We start from the raw sequence: 22,936 nt of genomic DNA, 5'->3' as shown, positions 1-22,936 counted from the left end.
CTAGCACAGGAAAACAAAGACACTTACAACAGAAGGAGCTCACATAAGGTCAACTTGGGCTTACCTGAAGATGGTACGAAATGCCTGCCCAACCAAGAAAAGGCAGGAAGGGTCAACAAGATGGAAAAACTGACACTAGGCTGTGTTTAAAAATACAACTCCTCTGCCTTGTCAGAAAAAACCTTTGTGTGTGTGTGTGTTTGTGTATTTTTAAAGAAACATGAAATGTGGGAGATTTTTATTAAACATCTCTTTGCATCTTAGTGGTTCTTCTGATTGTTTTCCTATGAAATATTAACATGCGGTTGGACTTCAAAACAAAGACCAATATGAAAGTACAACATACCCCCCTCCTGTATTTCATCTCCTTTGATACTTATTACTGATATATTAATCTTTAAATAAACCCTTTATATTTGGGTTGTTGCCATGATCTGAATGACCCAGGCTAGCTCAATCTCAGAAGCTAAGCAGGGTTGGTTAGTATTGGGATGAGAGACCACTAAGGAATATTTTGGGGTTGCTATGCAGAAGGGTGTAGTGACAAACCACCTCTGTTAAGTCTCCTGCCTTAAAAATCCTATGAAGTCGCCATAAATTGGGTGTGATTTGATGCAACTTTATACACACATTTAGATTATTCCTTCTAGAAATCTGGAATTAGATACTTTTTCACCCTTCAGATATATTACTCACTTTATAAAAAAAAAGGGAAGACAACCCAATCTGGTATCAATTTCTCCATCAACTATCAAACTCCCTAAAACTTTACATATAACTGTTTACTACTATATGAGTAGAAAGGAGGTAATTAATCTTAAAAATTATGAAGAATCTAAATTCCTGTAACTTCAGTCAAATGTAAGCCCGAATAAAGTTCAAAGTCAGGTTGGTAGTGAATTCTAAGGGACTGTCTGGGCATCTAATCATTTACTGAATTGTTTCAATATTTTTGAGAACACACTCATTTGCTCTCTGATGAGATGATGATGCTTTACTTAAATCGCTCAAAGCAGCAGGAAATGATAGCGTCTTTTTTGCAATAACTAGAAACGCATATTGATTCACCCACTATTTCCTCTGACCAAATGAATGGGAATATCATACTGTTTCCTGCTCTGAGAAATATGAATTCTTATTAGGATAGTGTATGTGGAAGTGGAATAGTAGTATAAACTGAATCCTGCATAAATAAGGACATTCAACTGGGCTTTAACAGAACCATTGCTTGCCTCCAGGAAAAACTTTCAGCCATTAAACATTAAATAGAAGCTTGCTGTTGCAAGAAGCAAAAGATCCAGCTAATCAAATCCCACTCATCTGGCCATCTCATCTTTATTGCCCTATAGGTCTATGGTGACACTAATTTCATCAAACAATTAAAGAAGGAAATCTGAACTATTACCTAGAGGATATTGGCTTGGCTATTGCTGTTTCCCAGATTTAATAAAGCTATTAAGAAACACAAGGCCATCAACTACAAAGGGGTGATGCATTTAAAGAAATTGTTGGAATTCACACACTGCTTGTACAAATCTGTGTGAGCAATAATTCCATAAATATTTCATACACCCCCCAGCCTATCCCACCAAGGTTGCATCGTACAGGAGAAGTTAAGTTATTTGAATGTAATTTCATATTTTGCCAGAAATATGTAATGTTATTCATTAAAGCTCTTTGAGAAACATCTGCTCATCAGTTTTAAAAAGGAAGAAATATATACATCAATAGCTAACCATTTCTAATAAAAAAATAAGTTCTAGATAAACAGAAATCTCCACAAAACTTCTGTATCATCTATTACAGGGGTGGGGAACCTTTTTTTTCTACCAAGGGCCATTTGGATATTTATAACTTCATTTGAGGGTCATACAAAATTATCAACTTAAAAAACAGTGCTCCACCGAGGGAGAACAATTCAGGTCGGCAAAATTAATGCAAATAATTGTTTTTCTATTTGAAGTAATGTGAGGAGAGCCTAATTTGGCATGCACCACCCCCCAGCCTGCTGCCCTAGGCAAATGCCTACATTCAGGTGGGGTTTTTTTTTAGAAAAAGCCAAGCAGGAACTCATTAGAATATTAGGCCACATCATCTGGGATAATCAAGTGCAAATTGAACTGTTTGTCGCTGGTCCCTGCCACCCCTCCCTCCCTTCATGCAGAAACTGCAGCTGCTCCCAGCAAACATTTAAAGACAACCACATACCCCAGCAGCAGTTCTTCACAATACCCACCACTCAGGCTCCAGAGAGAGAAGGAGAAAGGAAGGAAGGAAGGAAGGAAGGAAGGAAGGAAGGAAGGAAGGAAGGAAGGAAGGAAGGAAGGAAGGAAGGAAGGAAGGAAGGAAGGAAGGAAGGAACAGAAATGAAGGAATAGGGGGAAGAAAGGGAAATGAAATGGAGGGAAGAAAAGGTAATAAAGGAAAATAAAGAAATGGGGAGAAGAAAAGGAAATAAAGGAAAACAAAAAATGGGGGGAAGAAAGGGAAATAAAAAATGGGGTAAGAAAAGAGAATAGAGGGAAATAAAGGGGGTAATGAAAAGAAAAGGAAATAAAGAAATGGGAAGAAATGGAGATAAAGGAAAATAAAGAAATGGGGGAAGAAAAAGTAATGAAGGAAAAGAAAGGGGGAAGAAAGGGAAATAAAGAAAGAGAGGAAAAAAGGGAAATTAAGAGAAACAAAGAAATGTGGGAAAGAAATAGAATGAAAGGGAAATAAAGAAATGAGGGGGAAACTTACCTGAACTGTGACAATGACTTTGACAATGACAGGCCCTGCAATGATCCTGGCTGGCCAGCCATGTCCCAAGGAGGCCACCACATGGCTTGACTCAACCCAGCAATCCCTAAGGGCCAGACCCAGTGATCTCGAGGGTTGTAAACAGCCCTAGGGCCTGATGTGTACCACCCCCGATCTATTAGCAAGTACTGCTATTTTAAAATACTAAAGGAAACTTTCTTGCTTTAAAAATAGGAGTCACAATTCAAAGCCCAGAATTTCTTTAAAGTCTTGTTCATGTGCAGTTCTTGGTAAGCATCATTTTGCAAGGTAACAAGCCGATCAACCACAGAAGCTAGCTAAAAAGGGTCAAACTTGATGCAATGGTGGACTTCAGTGATAAGCACTCCTGCAGCATTTTTGACACTGAAATGGAAACTGGCATAGGGGAGAGGGAGTTAAATCAGTTCAGTTTATTTTGATACAAGATCAGCTCAAAAAGTAATAATAAAAACTATAAAACTGCCACATACAGGAGGTTAAAACTTTGCTGAGTTACTCTTTTTCCTTTGCAACCCCCCACAATGCTCAAGCTGTGATTTCCATTGCAAAAGAAAACAGTATACACTTTTATTTATTTATATTCTGCTTTTCAACTCAATAGGAAGGAACTCAAAGCAGGTTACACTCCCCATAGTTCTCCATGCCTCCATTTTATCCTCACAATTACTATGTAAAGTAGACTTTGCCTAGAGACAACAATAACAGACCCAAAGTTACTCAGCAAGCTTTCACAGCAGATTGAAAATTCAAATGTGAGTCCAATACTCCAACCACTATACCATGCTGCTTGCTCTTCATGCAGTTGTTTCAGATGTACAAGCAGCTCAACAAAATGCTTTCTAATGCACTGGGAGGGGTAAATGTTGTAAGCCACTTCCGGTTCCCAATAGCAAGAAAAGAAGGGTATAAACGAGAAATAAAATAAACAGGATCACACACTGCCATCTCACCTATTTGCTCCAGACATGCCGTTAAATGCCATTAAATCCTATTAAGGCTTTTAACAAGATACATATGATCTCTGCATGTTAATCTGTTCTCCATTGCAGTTTATTTTCACACTCTGCATAAGGAGGCAATGCACAAGTGAGGGAATGTGCAAACACCACAATCAAACTGTGTTCATGCTTCATCACAACTAAGTGGAATCTGAATACTGCCTCGTGTGATGTCTACATAAAGCCAATAAGATCTGTCTCTGCAAGACCTCAATAAGAGATTATATCATGCCAGCCTACACTGGCTCTCAATTTGTGTCCAGGCACAATTCAAGGTGCTGCTGTTAAAATTTAAAGCCCTATATGGTCTGGGACCAACCTGCTCCCTTATGAATGCACCCAGCCATTTGGTTCTCTTTGCAGGCCCTGCTTCAAGTTCCTCTACCTTCTGAGATTAGGCAGGTGGCAACCTGACAGGAAGGGCCTTTTCAGTAGTGGCACTAAAACTATGGAACTCCCTTTTCCAGGGAGACTTATCTATCTCCTTCTGTGGGCATTTTGTGCTAGAGAGTGAAGACTTCTTTTGTTTCTTTTGGTAGTCCTTCAGTGATCCCCCCCCCTTCCTCATCAAATGTTTTAATTGTTGTTTTTATGTCTCTGTACATATTTTAGCCTAGTTTTAGTTGTTTTAATAGTGTTTTAATGGCTTTAAAATGTCAGTATAGGATGTATGTTTTAATTTATTAGCCCTTATGTGGTCAAAAAGGCAGACTATAAAAAAACTAACAACAAAGTAAAATAAATAAATTCAGTGCAATTCTAAGCAATACTATACCCTCTTCAGCCAACTGACTTCAATTGACTTAAGGTGGTGGCCAAAAGAGCAGCATCATGAAAGGAAAAGATTTAAAAGGGTATAACTCTGTTTAGGACAGCACTGTTATGGTATGAATTCAGAAACATCAACACTATATAGCACAGGCTTCTAATATATGTCATCCAAAAAGGTTACTTTCCAACAAATAAGGGGAGTAAAGGAATATCTTCACAATTTACTTGAAATATCTGCCTTAAGACTATGTGGGAAAGTTCTAGAAATCAGGAGGGAGGGATCAACTTCCCCAGAAAATAAAACTTTATTTCTATCTTTTATTATCCTACACGAATGTTGCCTTATTCTTAAATTTACTGTTAGTATGGGCTGCTAGCAGATGTCTGTAATATACTCTGAATACTTCTGCAAAATACTGCACACACTGATATATAAAGTGCTTCTCCTTTTTTGCTCAGCATATGGCTTTATTCTTTGATATTTTTATGAAAATTATTCCTTTCTCAAAATGAAAATTCAGCAAAATCCCTAACCTCACTCATATATCAGTCTAATAGTAACTACGCTATTAAACCATCACCTACATTTTCAACAATATTGCACAGCACATATAACAACCAGTTATGCCCTTCAGAGAGTCCTTTGTAATTCTCAAAATGCTACATATTAACATTCAAGTTCCTTGATGGGCAAAAAATCGCTTATAAATTGTTGCTTGAGGATTTGTACTAAAAGATTAAGTAGAAATAGCCCAGTTGCCTCATTAGGCTTTATGGCCTTTTAAATTCAAAACGTTAACTAAGTTAATTGTATGTCATATTTTTATAATGAAATCATTTTATACTTGGATCTGTTGTGCACCGCCCTGAGGACCTTCAGACGGAAAGGCAGCTGGATAAGTACTCTGAAAAGGCTCATGTTGTAAACAACTAACCAAGAAATTGACAGTCTCTTCCACTTAAAGTTACTGTCTCTCACAGGTACACAGTGGCAAGTCACAAAGTCTAAAGTTGGAAGGGTGAGCCGGTTGCAACCTTTCAATGCACCCTTAACTTTCCCACCACTGGGGAAGGAGGAGATGGTATAGCTGCTACTACTTCTCCTATCCACCTACCTGAAAGATGCTGTAGCTCATGCCCCTCCTCATTTTTGTTCCATGGCAGGTAAGAGAGGATAAGCAATAGTGCCTTTTAAGATACCAAATGGGTTGTGCAATGGTAGTTGGGTTTTTTTGCTCCAGCAGAACACAGTACACTGATAACCTTTATGCTACGATCTGGGAATTCAAACACCCTTCTATTTTGACCACTGCATCTCCCTGAAAACTCTGCACACTGTTTTTAAATACATTATTATCACCTGCATAGAATTGTAGCATGAGTCTATTCCTCTGTCCCCCTCACCCCATGAAACAGTCATGTGGAGAGGGAACAGTTATTCTGGCCGACAAACATCCATCTTCACATGGTTTTTTCCTGACACCAATCCCTCAATCCATGGCCCACACTAATTTAGAAGACAATGAGGGGAATCATGCTCGTCTCCTATTTTCCAGCAACATGGTATGGTGGGAAGGCAGTTGTGAAAAAGGTACAGGACAGTAGCATTGACAGAGATTGTCTCCCACACTTTTCTTTTTAGAAGCTAATATATCACATCATATACACCACGGAGTCCCAAAACATTCAAGAACTTCCTAAAAGCCGGGGGGGGGGGGGAGGAGAACTAAAGCTGCCACAATCACATACAAAAATATAGAACATAATTTTCAGTGCAATCCTAAACACAGTCTCAGTCCTCTGAAATCAGATTGGAGTATGTCTGCATGGGATTGCACTGTCTGCCTCTAAAATATAACAAGACACACTGAGGACTATCTTAAATGGCATTTAAATTCATTAAAATTAATTCTGAGACCACTGAAAGCTTTTATGGTAAATGCTAACACAAATGAACAGGTTTCCACTAAAAACATAGCAGGACAACCAGGCTTTGCCAAAGAACTGGGTGATAAATCACTTACTTTAATGCAAGATATAAAACAAAAATATTAAAAATCAGAACAATTATAATATTGACTTTATAGACACAATGACAAATGGAGGTAGCCAAAACGTTAGAAAACCTAGCACCATACACAAAAATCATTGATTTCTCTCTGATTACTACTTAGGTGATCAGAGTATATTAGGTACTTGTTGTCTGCTGGCGCTGTGTTTTATTAATGCTCCAGATCAGACACACAATTTGGAAATCAATGCTTACTTCATCATTTTTCTCTGAAAGCTCCTATTATTCACAATTGATTTAACAGAAATGAAAGGCCTACCATTAACAAGAGCCAGCTGCTGACACTTCGAAGATGAATTATTGAACTTCTGAAAGTGAATTAACTGAACCATCATCAAGACCATTGTTTGACGTCTCTCCCACTGAAGCAAGCATATTTACAATTACAGAAGCAACACAAGCGAAACTAGCTTTCTCAGTCACCTTCCTTAATTAAAAGTTACAGATATTTTGGAAAGCAAACAACTGGAGCCACAACTGTTCATCTACCTGCAGTCAGTGGTTTTAGACAGTCCTCCAACCTATCCCCCTGGCAAATACAGAGATAAGTAAGTTTGGAATGTAGATGTATACTTCTTTGAGGATAAAGGCATACATTTAAGAAAAGGCACTAAAGGAAAGACTGAAATTCCAGATGCTCAGGAAACATAAAAACAGGGTGTTTCTCTTTTAAAGTATCGTAACAAAAGAACAGCATAAAACCAGATCCATTATGTCAGCTCTTCAGATTAATCCAAATTATAACTGGAAAAATTAATTCTTTTTGATTTATAAGAACAGCAAGAGAATACAATCTTAATTATGAATCATTCATGTGCGGTTAACAATCTAAGGGCCAAACTACATTTTATATCTACCACGTGATTGCCACAGAGACTCACAGTAGGATGCCAGCTGTGAGTTCCCCTTCAGGAATTTGATTCAGAAGAACTGCAGGGCCTAAACTGGATTGGAACCATAGCACATGAGGAAGAAGGGCTCCTGCCTTCCCCTATGTCTTTTTGTTAAACTGAAATGGCCATAGAAGACTATGGGGGAAATTGCACATGCAAGAATCCAGTGTACATTCTGCCCCCTTACAAGGCAAAGAAGGCCCACCGGGGCTATTTTGAGTTAGGAAAACAGTACAGTGGGGAAAGGCCCATCCTCCCCCTGTGCCACAGTCCCACAGTATGAATTGGATCCCTGTGGCACTTTTGAATTGTATTTCCATGGGGAACTATCAGCTGTTGTATGTCTGCAGAAATCCCCATCACAGTCACATAACAGAGCTTGGATCCAAGAAGAGGAATGGCTGATTAGGCCGGCCAAGTTATTCTATCAATACACCTAACAGTCCAACCTACAAAACAAATCCAATCTTGCTTAAAACTGCTTATGTTTACTGGGTCCTTAAAGGACCTATTAGAATAGCCCTGTAACTTGACAGTAGTTTTTAGTTTTAGGTAAACTGCTCCACCTGAATTCTTCATGAAAATCACAACATTTGCTTCCCCTGTGTAATGAGCCCATAAGTTCCATTCTGTTTACAATGAAAACTTCTTCCCATGCAAAAATTATGTTCTATCCATGCACTTTGGATCCAACCCTTTTCTTCATGGAAATCCCATCTTTAGTCAAGTGTTAGTCCATCCTTACAAAGTAACACAGTATTATTTATTAGTTGCATGAACACACACATTTTCTGTTGATATGTCATGTAAATAATGAGTTGGATCCTATAGAGCTAATGGAGGTACTTTTCTTCAGTGGCAAGTGCTTTCCCCTGTCACAAGACACTCTTCCACTGAGGAGTAAAATTCCTTTCACCTAGTATAGTGGATCCACAAAATCCTACCTAATGAAGCATATCCATTCTGACAATGCCACAAATACCAGAATCTATGGCAATGGTGAGCTTTTACTGAAAAAAATAATATTCTATTTTTAATCTTCTCAGAAAGCGTCAATGTGATAGTAAGTCACTTTATAGGTCAAAGCTTGTACCAGACTCTGGATCAAAAACTGGTCCCTTCTGTCACAAAAGGCTAAAAACTTTTACCTTTTAGTTCAAGGGGACAAACTTTAAGGAGTCAAAACCTTCTACATCATCATCTATCAAATACAATGCCACAGGATAGAGGGACAGACAGAAAGTATGTCTTTCTCATACAGTTACTAAATTTGACACAAAACAAAGCATTTGACTCAAAACAAAGCATCCTAAGGTATGTCTCAACATAACCAAGCTTTCAAGATCTAGGTCAAATTGCACCAAAACTTTTAGCAATAGTTTTCTCCATGAGCTCTGTATGTGAAAGTGTGTGTGGATTCCAACATTACAATGTTAATTTTTTTAAAAAAATTCCTTAGTTTTATTAATTTTGTACATCTGATGGCTATGGAAAGAAAAAAAAACTGCAAACCAAGGGGTGTTTTTTTTAACTCTTGTTCCCTCAGAGCCCTCCTGCTTCAGACCATGCTGTAACAGTTTAAGATATGAAGCTCAGAAGATGCCTCCATCACAGTCAGTGGATAGATGGCTGAGATTTTTGTGCACCAGAATTTCGGAATACTGACCGTTCTGTTATTCTGCACCTTCAAAAACGTTCCTAAAGGCCTACTCAGAAGTAAGTCCCCTTTTTGTCGAACGAGTCCTGTACTCCCAGCAAAGTGTTCTTGAGAGTTCTTAGTCTCAGTAACTGAGAAGAGTTTTATTCAGCAGATGCTATGAAATGAATCTCTTATTGAGAGCCTGCTTTTCTACACAAAATGTCTTTAACAGAGAAATGTTCCAGCAGCTTTATATATAACAATATATTAGGTTGGAACACCCAGTGGTTAAGTAATTTGAAACAAGACACAGAATTACACATTATATTATCCTAACTCCTTGTTTAAGGGAAGATAATTTCTCCAACCGTCCTGAGTATAGTTAAGCAATATATCCACACAAAATGTTGGATAAAGATGTTCCTTCTTAAAAAGTTTCACATCTCAATTTTAAGTAATTCCTAAAATGGCTACCTTTAACCTGATCTAGTGTAAGGACCTGTGGTACAATGCTAATGATTTTTAAAGGGAATCTACATGCCAGAAGACCAGGGGGCAAGGGACCAGAGTGTAATCACATGACATATGTGCACTAGCTCTTTAATGTTATTCCATTTTGAGAATACTTTTAATTTACAGTTGACATACCTCTAATTTCAACACTGCATCTGAAAAATAGAAGTAAACACCTGGCAGATGCCATGACTTGCCTTCTACCTAGAAGAGGAAGAAAGGACAATTAAAAACAATAACTTAAACATTTCACTTTCTTTTTCTACAATAACAAAGAACAGGAATAACAGAAATGTCTGGTGATGATTTTCTACCTGTGAATATTAAGTAGAAATGAGTACAAGCCTTTGTAGCTGCTGTGATGAGCAGAGTTAAGTCAATCACTTTGGTCTGTTTGGTTTGCACCAGTAATGGGACCAAACCACTCAAACCCCTGCCAAAACAGGTTTGCATAATCCTCCCTCCCCCAAGAACTATGCATGCATGAAAACACAGCCTCTATAGCATTAATCTAGCTAAGGATTACTCAGATGCACACTAGATCGCAAGAGATTTACAAAACACAGCATTTACTTATAACTGATTTATATGATTTGGACTGTCTATCTAACTACCAGCCATTTTAGGAAGGGGGGGAGGAGTAACCCATATATTTCAATTTGTCCCAAAAATCACTTCGGGTGAACCCAGGGCTTCCCTTCCCCCACTTCAAAATTTTTAGAAGTTAAAACTTTGGGCCTCTGCTTCCCACTTTATGCACAGATTACTTAGCTCTCACTTTTTTCCCTCAGAAACTCACAGTTGCCATTATAGTCAGGGCCAGCCCTGCCATTAGGCAAACTAGGTGATTGCCTACAGCACTGGCCTTCTAGGGGTCCTGAATTGTACACCCCATGTGGCTCAGTGACATTATCAGTGTGGGGGGGAGGGGAGGGGGTGCCAGAAGTTAGTCTTGCCTAGAGGCCAGAGAGTCTAGGGCCGGCCCTGATTACAGGAGAAAACCCTGGTTTGTCAAGTTACATGCAATGGTAAAGTACTGCATTGAGAAAGAAGGAAAGGTATAAGAAAGGTATTCCAAATATGTGGTAAAGAGAGGAAGAAGATGAGAGGGAAAAATAGCATATACTTCAAATTGCTGGGAACAAGTCATCAAATGTAAACCACAGAATCACTAATGCTGAACCATCCACAGATCTCGGCTAAGCTGTGGAAGCAAGGGCTATTGTCCCACTGACCCCAGTTCCTAATTTAGCAAAGGGCACTATTCTATGAAACAAATTTTCGTGAATATGAAAAATAAACTATAAAGGTTACATTTCTTGAAGTGAAATTTCTAAATCAGTATGATATTATTACCAAGATCAATAATGCAATCCTATGGAGAGTCATGCTCTTCTATGTTCACTGAACTCAATGGAGTTAAAAGGGTGTAACTTTGCTGAGGATTACACTGTAAGTGTCCAACCACCCCCATGAAACACCTCCTGTGGCTTTCTTAGAGTCACCATAAGACTATTCAAATAATTAAAGAAACACTAAAAACATGTAATAAGGTATTGTTGTTGTTAAAACCATGGAAGGCAGTAAGCAGCTTGACCAGCTGGAAAAAGTAAAAAAAAATCCTTCAAAAACAAAGAAAATTTCAACTCTTTCCTTCAGAGCTCAGAAGGATTTTATGATGGTAATAAAATAAATGGCTCACAAATTCCTTTCAGAATTGGGGTATCGAGATGGTTCAAGAGTGACATCCAACAATTCTCTAAACAGACATATCCCCAAGATTAAATATAGATCATTTGCTTAATCAGCTAAAAGATTATCTACACTGAAAAGAAAATAAATGCTGTTTCCCTAGGCAGCCATGTAACTTCCTGCATTTAACCCCATTAAGAATAAAAGACATATGGAACTGTAGCTTTGTCTGGTTTTCCTTTGATCTTTTCTGGAAAACATGAAAAGCCATTATTCTTGCTGATGTCTTTTTTACAATGAATTAATACCCTAATGGTCTTTAATGTTAGAGCTAAGTACACTCCAGTTATATGAGCTTACTACAGACTTCTGGTAATCATTTGCCACAGAAAGATTAAGATTTGAAACAATATACACACATGATATAAAGAATGACCTATATCTACATTACTGAAAAATCAAGTGTCACCGATGCAGAGACAGATGTTCATTTATGCTATTGCACTTTAGACTCAAGGACTGAAAACTCAGTCACAAGAACTGATCAGCTGCAGCTTCAAGGATAGCCACTGCACTATGTATATTCTAGCAGACTTGCAATTGGGGACAGTGCCTAAAATATTTATACATTGTAATATCCATGATATTATGTTCAATGGAAAAGCAATAAACAATTAAAACATAAAAATCCAACAGCATTAATGAGTAAGGATAACTAAAACCAGCAAAGAATGACAGAGATGAAAGGCCTAAAACTGTCCTGTAGTCATAAAAAGGTAAAAAGCTGAGGCTGCAATTTTTAGAGACTTTGAAAGGTGGAATCAAGGTGGTAAAAGCTTCCACAGAGGGACACTCTACATCAAAATATAAGACAGTCTGGAGGGATCCATGATCTGATCTTCTCAGTATCTTTTTAACCAGAATATCGGCCCTGCAAGGTCCTGATTCACATCAAAGCTGAATGGAAAAGAGACCCGGGGAGGGAGTCTCTTTTCCCTCTCATCTTTTCCCTCCTTAAAGCTGCAAAAAAAGGCTTTCTTCCAATTCAGTCTAGTCCAGAAGATGGCCTCCTACCTTGATATGGCTAATCTGGCCAACTAGATCCATGCCACAATAACGTGAACTAGACTACTGCAATGCACTTTACATTGGTCTTCCCTCAAAATCAGCTCTAAGGATTCAGCTGGTACAGAATGCCATGAGCTCAGTTATTATTGGAAGCTAGATACAGCAAGCATGACTCTCATTTTGCAGTCTCTCCATTGGCTGCCCACCAGTTACTGGGCTCACTTTAAGATTTTGGCTGTAACATACAAAGTCATCCATGGCCCCCAACCCTCAAATCTGGGGAACTACCTCTCCGCTCCGCCGCAACAAGTTCATGCAACCGAACAGGTCCTTCTGTAGGTGTCAAATTGCAAATAGGCAAAATTAACAACTGCCTGTACATATGCATACACTGTCCCACCAACTTATGGAATGGCCTATCTGATAAGGTCAAGAAGGCCCCCACTCTCCTGGCTTTCCAATATCTATGCAAAACCGCATTATTCAAAAGAGCTTTTTCTACACAGATAGTAAGGCCACAGAAAGCTACTCGGACAAAAGGCCAGGAAGGAAAAGGAAAGGAAAGGTTCCCTGTGCAAGCACCAGTCATTTCTGACTCTGGGGTGACGTTGCTTTCACGTTTTCACTGCAGACTTTTTACGGGGCGGTTTGCCATTGCCTTCCGCAGTCATCTACACTTTCCCCCCAGCAAGCTGGGTACTCATTTTACCGACCTCAAAAGGATGGAAGGCTGAGTCAACTTCGAGCCAGCTACCTGAAAACCCAGCTTCCACCAGGGATCGAACTCAGGTTGTGAGCAGAGCTTAGGACTGCAGTACTGCAGCTTTAACACTCTATGCCACGGGGCTCTTTAAAGGCCAGGAACTGTCGTCTGTATTACAGAGTACAGTTCGTACTGCCAATTGCTGTAAGTAGGATCCTATTATGCAATTCTTGCATTGCTCAACATGTCATGTTAATACTTATGCTTTGTTTCCATTCTGTTTCAACTTTCTGGTTGGTTCCAGATTTCTACAATGCAAATCCAATTGCACAGTTTATTGGATGTCCCATCCTGTTGACTGGATCCTGCATAATCTACACGAGTCCCAGAGAGAAAGGCAGATTACAAACAACATACAAATAAATAAATGGCCATAACCGGTGGCTGGGGGGGAGGACAATTTCCATGCGTGAAGTGTTAAACCTCTCTCCTCCCCCCCCCCCCCCCACACACATAGCCCCAATCCACACTGGGGTCATGTAGGGCTGCAGTTGACTTTCAAAGACACTCTGATATTCGTTCAGTCCAATTTGACCATTGCATTAATAAAACTGTTTCCATCTGGTGTCTAGAAAACAGATTTGTCCCCACACAAATACTTATGAAGAGGGAGTTCCATAACCCTGCCACTACAACATGAAGGAAGCAGGCCTACTCAAAATAGGTCCCATGTTATCAAGTGGGGTTTACTCCCAGGAAGATATCTTTAAGATTGCAGCCTAAATGTCTTTTCTCTTTTCTTACCTACCCTTGGCCAGAGCAGGGCCCTCAATGAAAACTATAGCTGGGGGGAAGGCTCATATGGAAGAAGACAGGCACTAAGGGTTATTGAATGGTGACCCAATACTTCTGTTATTATCTTCTCCAGGCCTTTTCTTTATAATCAAAATGCTGTCAAAACAATCCAAGGCTGTAATTTAAACAGACACACTTGGTGTGTTGGGAAATGACTCTTTTCCTGCATGCCTTCTTCCCTCTGAAAACCTTCCTATTTTACACATTCCACTAGACATAAAAGGGCAGGAGCCTTTGTGGTGGGTGCCTTAATCAAGTAACAAGGCTTACTTCATCACTTCACATGTCCTCAGATTTAAATCAATTTGCCCACAAAAAAGAAAAGAAAAAATTGAGCAGGTATATGTGATATCTTCTGTATCTTTGTATATTCTGTAGATTCTTTGTTTACTAGGTGTTACCCTTTACACAACAGACTGGCTCTTTAAGTAAGCATTATATGAGAAATGTGATCCAAGTTGACAGGGAAAAAAGGGAACATCACCTTTTAAGCCAGGATTTGTAAGGAATTTGGATACCACACAGGATTGAATAAGAAGGGAGAAGGTCTGGATGTTCTCTGGACATTGAAATATTGTGGATCCTTTCCTTTTGTGAAACTTTTTTGATATACTGTGTATTTGGTATTGTCAGAAACAAACATAGACAATAAGAATTACTTTGTATATATTTTATGGTGTGTTTTGTACACTGTTGTTGTTTTCTGCTTTAGACTGTGTTGCCACTTTTGTATGATGGCACAATGAGGAAACAGTGAACAGCAGACAGACGATTTATTTATGGGGGGGTGTTTCTGAGAAAAGAGGCGTGCAAGTCAGCCACTTGATCTTCTCTACTAGTTTTACATATCCATTGAACAAAAATACATATCCACTGAACAAAAGGACAACTGTCAGTCATCTCACTGTTCAAAGAATTCCCATTAGGAATATGGAACCATTCAGAAGCACTCACTAGTTCTGTATTTGTGTCACTTTTAAACTTTAGGTCATTCTGCAGCTAAAATAATTAGAAATAATTATGCTCAAAGTATGGAGATCTCTGACTAGATCTCCCAGGATGCAATTTAAGCTCAAAAAGCTACTGCTGAAGATTGAGTTTGGAGAAGGGTCATGTGCTGTGTACTTAATATTCGGAAGTATACGGAAGTTCATAGAAAAGGCGGAAAAGGAGCTTCTGCAGCCTCAGGGGAGCTGCTTGCCTCCTTTCCCGCCTTTGGAAGCCTTTTCTTGCCTCTCCCATAGCATGGCGGGGGGTGTGTTGTTGTTGATTGATTTGGCCTGAGGTTTTTTATTGTTAAAAAGGTCACTTTTTTAACAGTTGAGTTTCTTGGCCTTTTCTCAGTGATATGTTTGGATCTGTTGTTGTTTGGATCTGTCCACCGCTTCTCTTGTTTGAGAGCTGTGTTGTTTGGGTCAGGGCTGGAGAGCTGGCATCTGTAGACTGTATGTTTTGTGGCAGGGAAGCTGGCATCCGGATGAGAGACCCAGAACCAGCATGCTTGTTGTGCTTGGCCAGCTCTCCCCGCATTCTTTGGGACAGGGCTGGAGAGCTGGCATCCTGATTTGCTGCAGCCAGGTCTGGCATCTATAGATTGTTTGTTCTGTGGCAGGGAAGCTGGCATCTGGGTGAGAGGCCCAGAACCAGCATGCTTGAGCTTGGCCAGCTCTCCCCGCGTTGTTTGGGGCAGGTCTGGAGAGCTGGCATCCTGATTTGCTGCAGCCATGTCTGCAGAGCAGACCATGAGCAGATTGTGTTTTGTGTGGCACTGACGCTGGCAACTGGGTTTATATTGGTTCCAGGCCAGCAGGGATCACAGAGTAAATAGATGGATGTAGTGCACTTGGGTCCTATAGAGATTCTCTGGTGTGAAGTTAGGTTTGGCTTTGGATGCCCAGGTATGAGACTCCCTGGCCCAATCTTTTTGGGACTTGGGGGTTTTGTAGGGGAGAGTCCCCTGTGGGTTCCCTGCAGTTTTGGGGGCTCTCCCTCAAACCCCCTGCTCCCCAGTAGCCTCTAATTATGTCCTATGTTGCTATTGATTTCAATGGCCCATAGGGTATAATGGTGGGATAGGGGCATCCTCTTTGGGTGCCCCTGGAATGGGACCCCCTGGCCCAATCTTTTTGGGACTTCGGGGGGTTTGTAGGAAGAGTCCCCTGCAGGTCCCCTGCAAATTTGGGGGCTCTCCCTCAAACCCCCTCCCCTCCAGGTGGCTTCCAATATACCCTATTTTGCCACTGATTTCAATGGCCATAGGGTATAATGGGGGCGTATATTCAGAAATAGCCACACATCTACTGTATATATGGCTATTCCGAGTACCGGTATTCAGCAATATATGGTATTCCGAATATTTTGGCCCTGTACATTTCTGAATCCGATTATTTCCGATTTTTTTTTTTGCACACCCCTAGTCATGAGCAGAGGGTTCCAACTGCAGTGCTGCAGCTTTACCACTCAGCGCCACGGGGCTCTTAATTACTATCCAAAGGGAAGCATATATTGGGGCAGTCCCTCACCAATCATGTCTATTGTAAAACATCTAATTCTTTAATTAAGCCTACAATCTGAGATGTGTCTTTGTATGGAAGGTGGCAGATCCAGTACAACAGACTGATGATTCAGTCTTTGAACAGAATTAAACCATATTTTCCTGATCAGAAGATTCACACAACAAATTTATATGCAACACAGCCAAGGACGTTCTTCAATCATCATCCATCACAGACCTCTACCAATCAGGGATATACTTGAGAGAGGCTGTGCCTCAGTGGAAGAGCTTCTGCTTTGCATGCAGAAGGTCCCACACAGGCTCAGTCCCTTGTATCTCCAGTCAAAAGGATCAGTGATGTAAAGGATCTTTACCAAAGACTCTGGAAAGTTGCTGCCAATCTGAGTAAACAATACTGACCATGACAGACCAAAAGTCTGATTCAGTATAAGGCATGTATGTTCATGCATGTTTCCCAACAAAGCAACAGACTCTTATCTGGGAGAACCGGGTTTGATTTTCCACTCCTCCACTTGCACTGCTAGCATGGCCTTGGGTCAGCCATAGCTCTGGCAGAGGTTGTCCTTGAAAGGGCAGCTGCTGTGAGAGCCCTCTCCAGCCCCACCCACCTCACAGGGTGTCTGTTGTGGGGGAGGAAGGTAAAGGAGATTGTGAGCCGCTCTGAGACTCTTCGGAGTGGAGGGCAGGATATAAATCCAATATCAACAGAGGAGAGTGTTGATATTCGTAGTGATGACAACAAATGTTTCTTCTAAGATGCAGGATGATGTGAGCAAAAATTATACTTTGTGAGCTATTGGCATTAAAGTTGTGAGCTGCTGTATAAATTATTGTGCTCTGGGGTTATCCTTCCTGAGCTGAGACAAAAATCTGTGAGCTAGCTCAGGCTAACTCAGTTTAGAGGGAGCAATGATGGCAACTATTAAACTGGTAAATCCACAGCTGAGCAAAGGACTATCAATATGGTAACATCAAGGACTCATGGAATAATGTCAGAGAGGATTCAAGGAGTCATGCAAGAGAAATCATGGAATTCAAGTCTATTCCTTAGTCTCTCAAGGCAAACTCACCCTCCAACCCAAGAAAGACAAAGTAAGAATGTGACAAATACATCCACAACAGAATTAAAACCAGAATATTAGCCAACTCAGCATGTACTCCGCTTAAGTAACTTCTGTTTCAATCATCCCTTGTGCTACTTGGGACAGACTGATGATTGTCAAGATAATGAAATGCTGGTAGTATGTATGTCAAAGAGACTAAAAACTCTAGGTGCCTTCACCACTACTTCCAAGGCCAACTCCATGTATTACACATAACAAAAGGTTCTGATGCAAAGATACAAACGTTCTCATTTTACAGAGCTGTTTTAGAATGAGCGAATATTCTGATAAATTCTAAGCAACTCATTTTTTAGCCCACTGCCTACAAATAATGCAATAGATCTGGCAGAATGAAGTAGAATTATTCAAGGCATGGGAACTTCACTCTCCTGTGAAAAGTGTATTCTCGTTACAAAGGTCACATTTGAAATGTACACTTCATACCACTTGTAGGAACTACTTCCATGTCATGTATTAAGGAGGTTTATAGGGCAATCCTAAATTACACAGTTCTATACACATTTACTTCAAATGGCCTTACAGGATAATGCTCCTTAGGCTCACACTGTTAACTGCTTCTGGTTCCCATTATCCCATGCATTTCTCATGGTGGTTGATGCCAGCAAAGTAGAGGAAACATGGGAACTCAGGAAAGGGATCAGAAGCGATTAAGGGAACGATCCTGAACAGCTTCTATAAAAACTGACAATAAGACAGTGTAATTTCTCTCACCAAACCTATCTTCTAGGAGAGGGATGATTTCTTAATCTCAACTGGGAATTAAGAATATCCCTTTTTGAGCATACACCTTGGACCAAATCCTTAACAGAGCCACCTGCCTCAAAAGGCAGGTCAATATGAGTACTCTTCCTAAAACAGAGTTATGTGAAAGTGGCCACCCTAGGCCTTGCATCAGCATGTGCTGTTTCAACAAAAGATATGAATGACCACCACACCAACTTTAAAGTTGGACAGATGTTACTTTTTCTGTAGAGTGGAAATGCAAGAGACGATAATGCTTCTTGTTAACCTATAAATACAGCCCATCAACATTTACAAGGGAATGTTATAAATTCATTACATGCAAGTGAGTAGAATATCAAAGTTTTCCCTATATAGTTCTTTTCTTTCTTTAGCCCATGCAAACTTCACATACTCACCTTCCTTAATTTTAGTTTAACTAAATGGCATTCAGGAGTTTCAAATTTCTTCTTATTTTATACTGTTCAGCCCCCCCCCCAACTTAACTAAAGTAACACGCAAAAAACCAATACCCAAATGGCAGATAATGATGTTAACTACCAGCTTTGATGATAAAACTCAATTTTCCTTTTGCAGCCTGAACAGATAAAGGCCAGAAGGAAGTGAAGTTACTGATTTCATTTCAATCGGAAGCTGATCAAAATTGGACACATAGCTGCTCCAGGGGAGATCAAATTTGCATTCCGGCTGGATTTCATCCCATAAAACGTTCAACCTAATCGAAAGTGGGGGCTTTCTGCCTGACTTTCCAAGAAAGTGCCTATTAGTCTTTGAACAAATCTGAGCATATCAAGGGCTCTTTTATCTACAGAAATGGGGCTAGCACACAATTTAGCAATTCATTTATGCAAACGATGGTAAACAGAATTATAAAAGACAGATAATAAAACAGCAAATGAGGTTATTTTGTTCCCCGCTTTATGTTGTCAGACTTCTGAGCATAGTTTAGTGTTTTCTATTCATGACTTTAGATTATCAGATTACTCCCTGATGATGTCTCAGATGTGCTTTTGTCTGCAAATGAGAAGGAATAAAATACCAGGGCATTAACGTTAAATTACAATCGTTAATGGCGTAAATACGAAAATAATTACTGCATCGTATCATCAATTGTTATGTGTTCATTACCGAAGTCCTTATAAAGCCTTCATTTTCTTGTTACAATTATTTTTTTACTTTATTTTTTTGGCTGGCTATTTTATTGCCGGCGCAGCACTTTAGCAGCGTTCAGCAGTTACACAAGCCATTTAATCCTGTTTAAAGCTTCATTTAAAACTTCCTTCCTGCGCCTTTCTTTTAACTGCGTGGCCGCGTCTCCACGCCTGATGTTCGAAAAGTAGTGCAGGCGCCGGAGCAGCAGCAGCTCCGAGTCATCCCAACCCATCTAAAGTCTTCCAATCTCCTTTTAGCACTTCCAGCCCATCCCCACGAAGGCTCGTAAAACAATCCAGGCGAGTGCCACTATGCCTGAGTTCTGACTCCCAAAAGGCACGACGACAGCTGATCTCCGAAGGTTTTTTGTTTTTTTTTAAACCTCCTTTTTGTTACCTTCTATTCGCCTCTCGGCCTCCAGTAGACAAGGCAACTTTCCCATCAACTGCCAAAGGAGTGAGCTCATTCTCCCCCCCCCCCCCGCCCCAGTTTTGCTGAGGAAAGCTAAAAATACTGATCGCCCCCGTTCTTCGGAGCCCGTGACCCTTTTCCCTCGGGTGAACTCTTTCATCATGCTGATGGATTCCGGCTGCTTCACTGCCCATTAACCACCCCGTGCCCTTTGCAAAGAGTCGGGGCGTGCGCAAAGCTTCCCCAATGCAAAAGCCAGCCTACTGAATGAGAGAAGCCTGTCCCGGGGAAACCACCTGCGCAGGAGCTCAACGCGCCTGAGCCTGACTCACGCCCCTTTGGGGGCTCGTCCTAGCTTTTCCACCTTTTTGTGCATCACGAGCTGCTGAGGGCGAAGTGGGACCCGGGAACCTTCGACAGTCCTTGCACGTGGTCGCCCGTGCCAGTGACTCAATCCTGCAGCGGCTTTGCCTAACACGCAACAACAAAAACAAAAGGTCAGCTGCTCTCGCGTCTGTGGCCAAACCCACCGGCGCTGAAAAAGCGGCGCCTGCAAAGGCTCTTCCACTGAGGCCCTTGCAAAGTTCGTTCTGTTGCGTCTTCCGTTCTGTTATCACAGGGGGCGGGGGACAGAAAGCTCCACGCTCGGGGAGGAGCGCGCCTCCCGCCCCGACCGGATTGCAGCAGCTTTGCGCGCTTGTTTCATCGTTCCTGACACGAGTGACAGGGCTTAAGTTGCACTTCCGAGCACTGCCTCTATGGCCAAAGTGAACGGAACTCTTTCACCGAATAACGTTAAGTTACTAGATGCGGCCGCCGTGTCGCCCCCGCCCCTCCAAGCGGATTGCAGGAGACCCGGGCTCGGCTTCTGGAAGGGTTCTCTGCCAACGAAGCAAGCGTGGACAAAGCCACCGTTTGGAGGGAAAAGAACCCCAGCCTGCTGCCCCTTGCCCGTGCGCCCTGCCTGCATTAGCAAGAAAAGTCCTCCCCTTAACCAGCATCTCTGCAAAGCAGCTGCTGCACCGCCAGCCAAGCCATGTACCTAGCAGCATCCTCCTTCCGCTGGCTCGCGGCTTCCACCCCGCGCCTTTCTTAGCCATGCTGAACATGCCATGCAGCGGGACCCGGGCGCGCGCGCAACACGGCAAGCCATCAGCCCGACCTTTACCTTTCGGGCGCGCGCTTCAGCGGTCTGTCCCTTGCTGCCCCAGCGGCACCCGCCGCCTCGACCGGTCCGAGCAATTGCAACCACAGAGCTCCCCGCCGCTGCCCTCGCCTGTCCACGTGCCGCTGCGCCACGCCCACCGGCGGGGGTCTTCGGGCTCCCGGGTTGCCTCTCGCGCTTTCCTCGCCGCGTGACAGCGGCGCCGGCGTGCTCTTTGGCTCGCTGTCTGCCCACTTAAGAGATGTGGAACGCTCTGGAGGAGGGGGGCGGTTGCCCGACCCTTACTGCCCCAGAGCTAGCCCCCTCCCCCTCTGTGTTTGCTCACATTGTGGCATGAGGAGAAAGGGAAAAGAGCCCTCGTGTAGTGCCGGGCTGCTTGCTGCTGTCGTGTTTTCAAACAGAGGTTGCATATTAAGGAACAGTCCATAATTGAGAGGTACTTGGCGCGGGAGGGGGGAGGTGCTAGGGAGGAAGAGAGGAGTCTCAGTGCTCCTGAGAACAACCTTTGTAGACATGGCTTTTGCCTTCATCCCAACCTGAAGCAGAAGGGATCTGAAATTTCTTTAAAACTTATTCTCGCTTTCTTTCTTTCAGGGTATAATAGCTAGGATATAGACATACTAATTTAATTTATATTTTTTTTCTTTCCTAAGCAACTTAGGGAATGGAGGAAAGGAACAATTTCATTCAGAATGCCCTGAGAAGGTTTTTATCCCTGTCTTCCTCCAAGAAGCTCAGGGCCCCTGAACAAGCCTTCCACCATTTTACCCTCCCAGCAACTCTATGAGGTAACTAGCTGAGGAGGGACGGCGGAGTTTGCAGGTCCAAGATCAGCTGGTACATTTCTGGGATCTGAACTCACCTGATCCCCAACCTAGTACAACAATTTTAATCACTAGTTTGCTGGCTTGCTCATTTGGAAGAAGCAAACTGAAGGTGGTCTACTCAGAAGAAAATCCCATGTTCTCTGGGATTACAGCCTTAGTACCTGTAGTAACCTTCAATTCTCAGATTGTGTGAAGCTGAAGAGGCAAAACAGTCTAATATAGAACTAGAACACTAGTAATACAGGACTAATACATCATTACGCTAGTCTCTCTCTACTTTTGGTTTCCATTTTTTGGTGATGCTGCCAGCCTGACTTGCCCAATTCCCGCGTTAAAGAAGTGTAGAGAAAGCTGAAAATGTATTTTTGCTTTCTTCACTCTGTGTTAATATTCAGAATGCTATGTCTCAGATCTAGGATACAAATCTTGATGCAAAAGTCCTGATGAAAAACAAGTTGGCAAGTGTTTGCCACTTTTCTCCCGAATCAATGGGACTCAGCAGCTTTAATCAAATTGAAAGCAAACTCATGTCAACGTAAATTCAAATAAAAAGAAGCAAACTGCAATTTCCATTCATGGACTGCTAAAATCTTGTCAGAAAATCTAAGCTTTGTCAAACCTTTCCAAAATCTGGGCAAGGAGGCTCTCCTAGTATTCACAGGAAGACCATTCTGTAGCAAAGGTGCAACCATAAATAAAACCTGAACAATGAAGGTGCTTAGTGACCAGAGAGAAGGGGTGTATGTGTTAAGAGACTTTTGGCTTATGGCAACCCAATGAGTTAATGACCTCCAAACTGTCCTATCATTAACAGCCTTACTCAGATCTTACAAACAGAGGGCCATGACTTCCTTGATTGAGACAATCCATCACATGTTGGGTCTTTCTCTTTTCCTGTTGCTTTCAACTTTTCCTAGCATTATTGTCTTTTCCAGTGAATCTTGTCTTCTCAGAATGTGGCCAAAGCATGATAAGCCTCAAGTTTAAGCTTCACTTGATCTGGAACCGCCACCA

General features: G+C 41.5%; 1 protein-coding gene across 1 annotated transcript in view; it reads right to left on the bottom strand.

The window, feature by feature from the left end:
- Positions 1-21,246, bottom strand: part of RARB (retinoic acid receptor beta) — a 476,807-nt gene extending 455,561 nt beyond the window's left edge. The window contains exons 1-2 of the mRNA XM_060248799.1: positions 21,099-21,246; positions 9,805-9,873 (exon numbers count right to left, since the gene is read on the bottom strand). The gene's annotated coding sequence lies outside the window, so the exon portion shown is untranslated. The remainder of the gene's footprint in view (positions 1-9,804; positions 9,874-21,098) is intronic.
- Between the last annotated feature and the right edge of the window lie 1,690 nt (positions 21,247-22,936).

Source organism: Heteronotia binoei, chromosome 10 (genome assembly GCF_032191835.1).
Source record: "Heteronotia binoei isolate CCM8104 ecotype False Entrance Well chromosome 10, APGP_CSIRO_Hbin_v1, whole genome shotgun sequence".
Classification (NCBI taxonomy): Eukaryota; Metazoa; Chordata; class Lepidosauria; order Squamata; family Gekkonidae; genus Heteronotia; species Heteronotia binoei.
The sequence above is the reverse complement of the archived record's forward strand: the minus strand, read 5'-3'. Positions and strand labels throughout refer to the sequence as shown.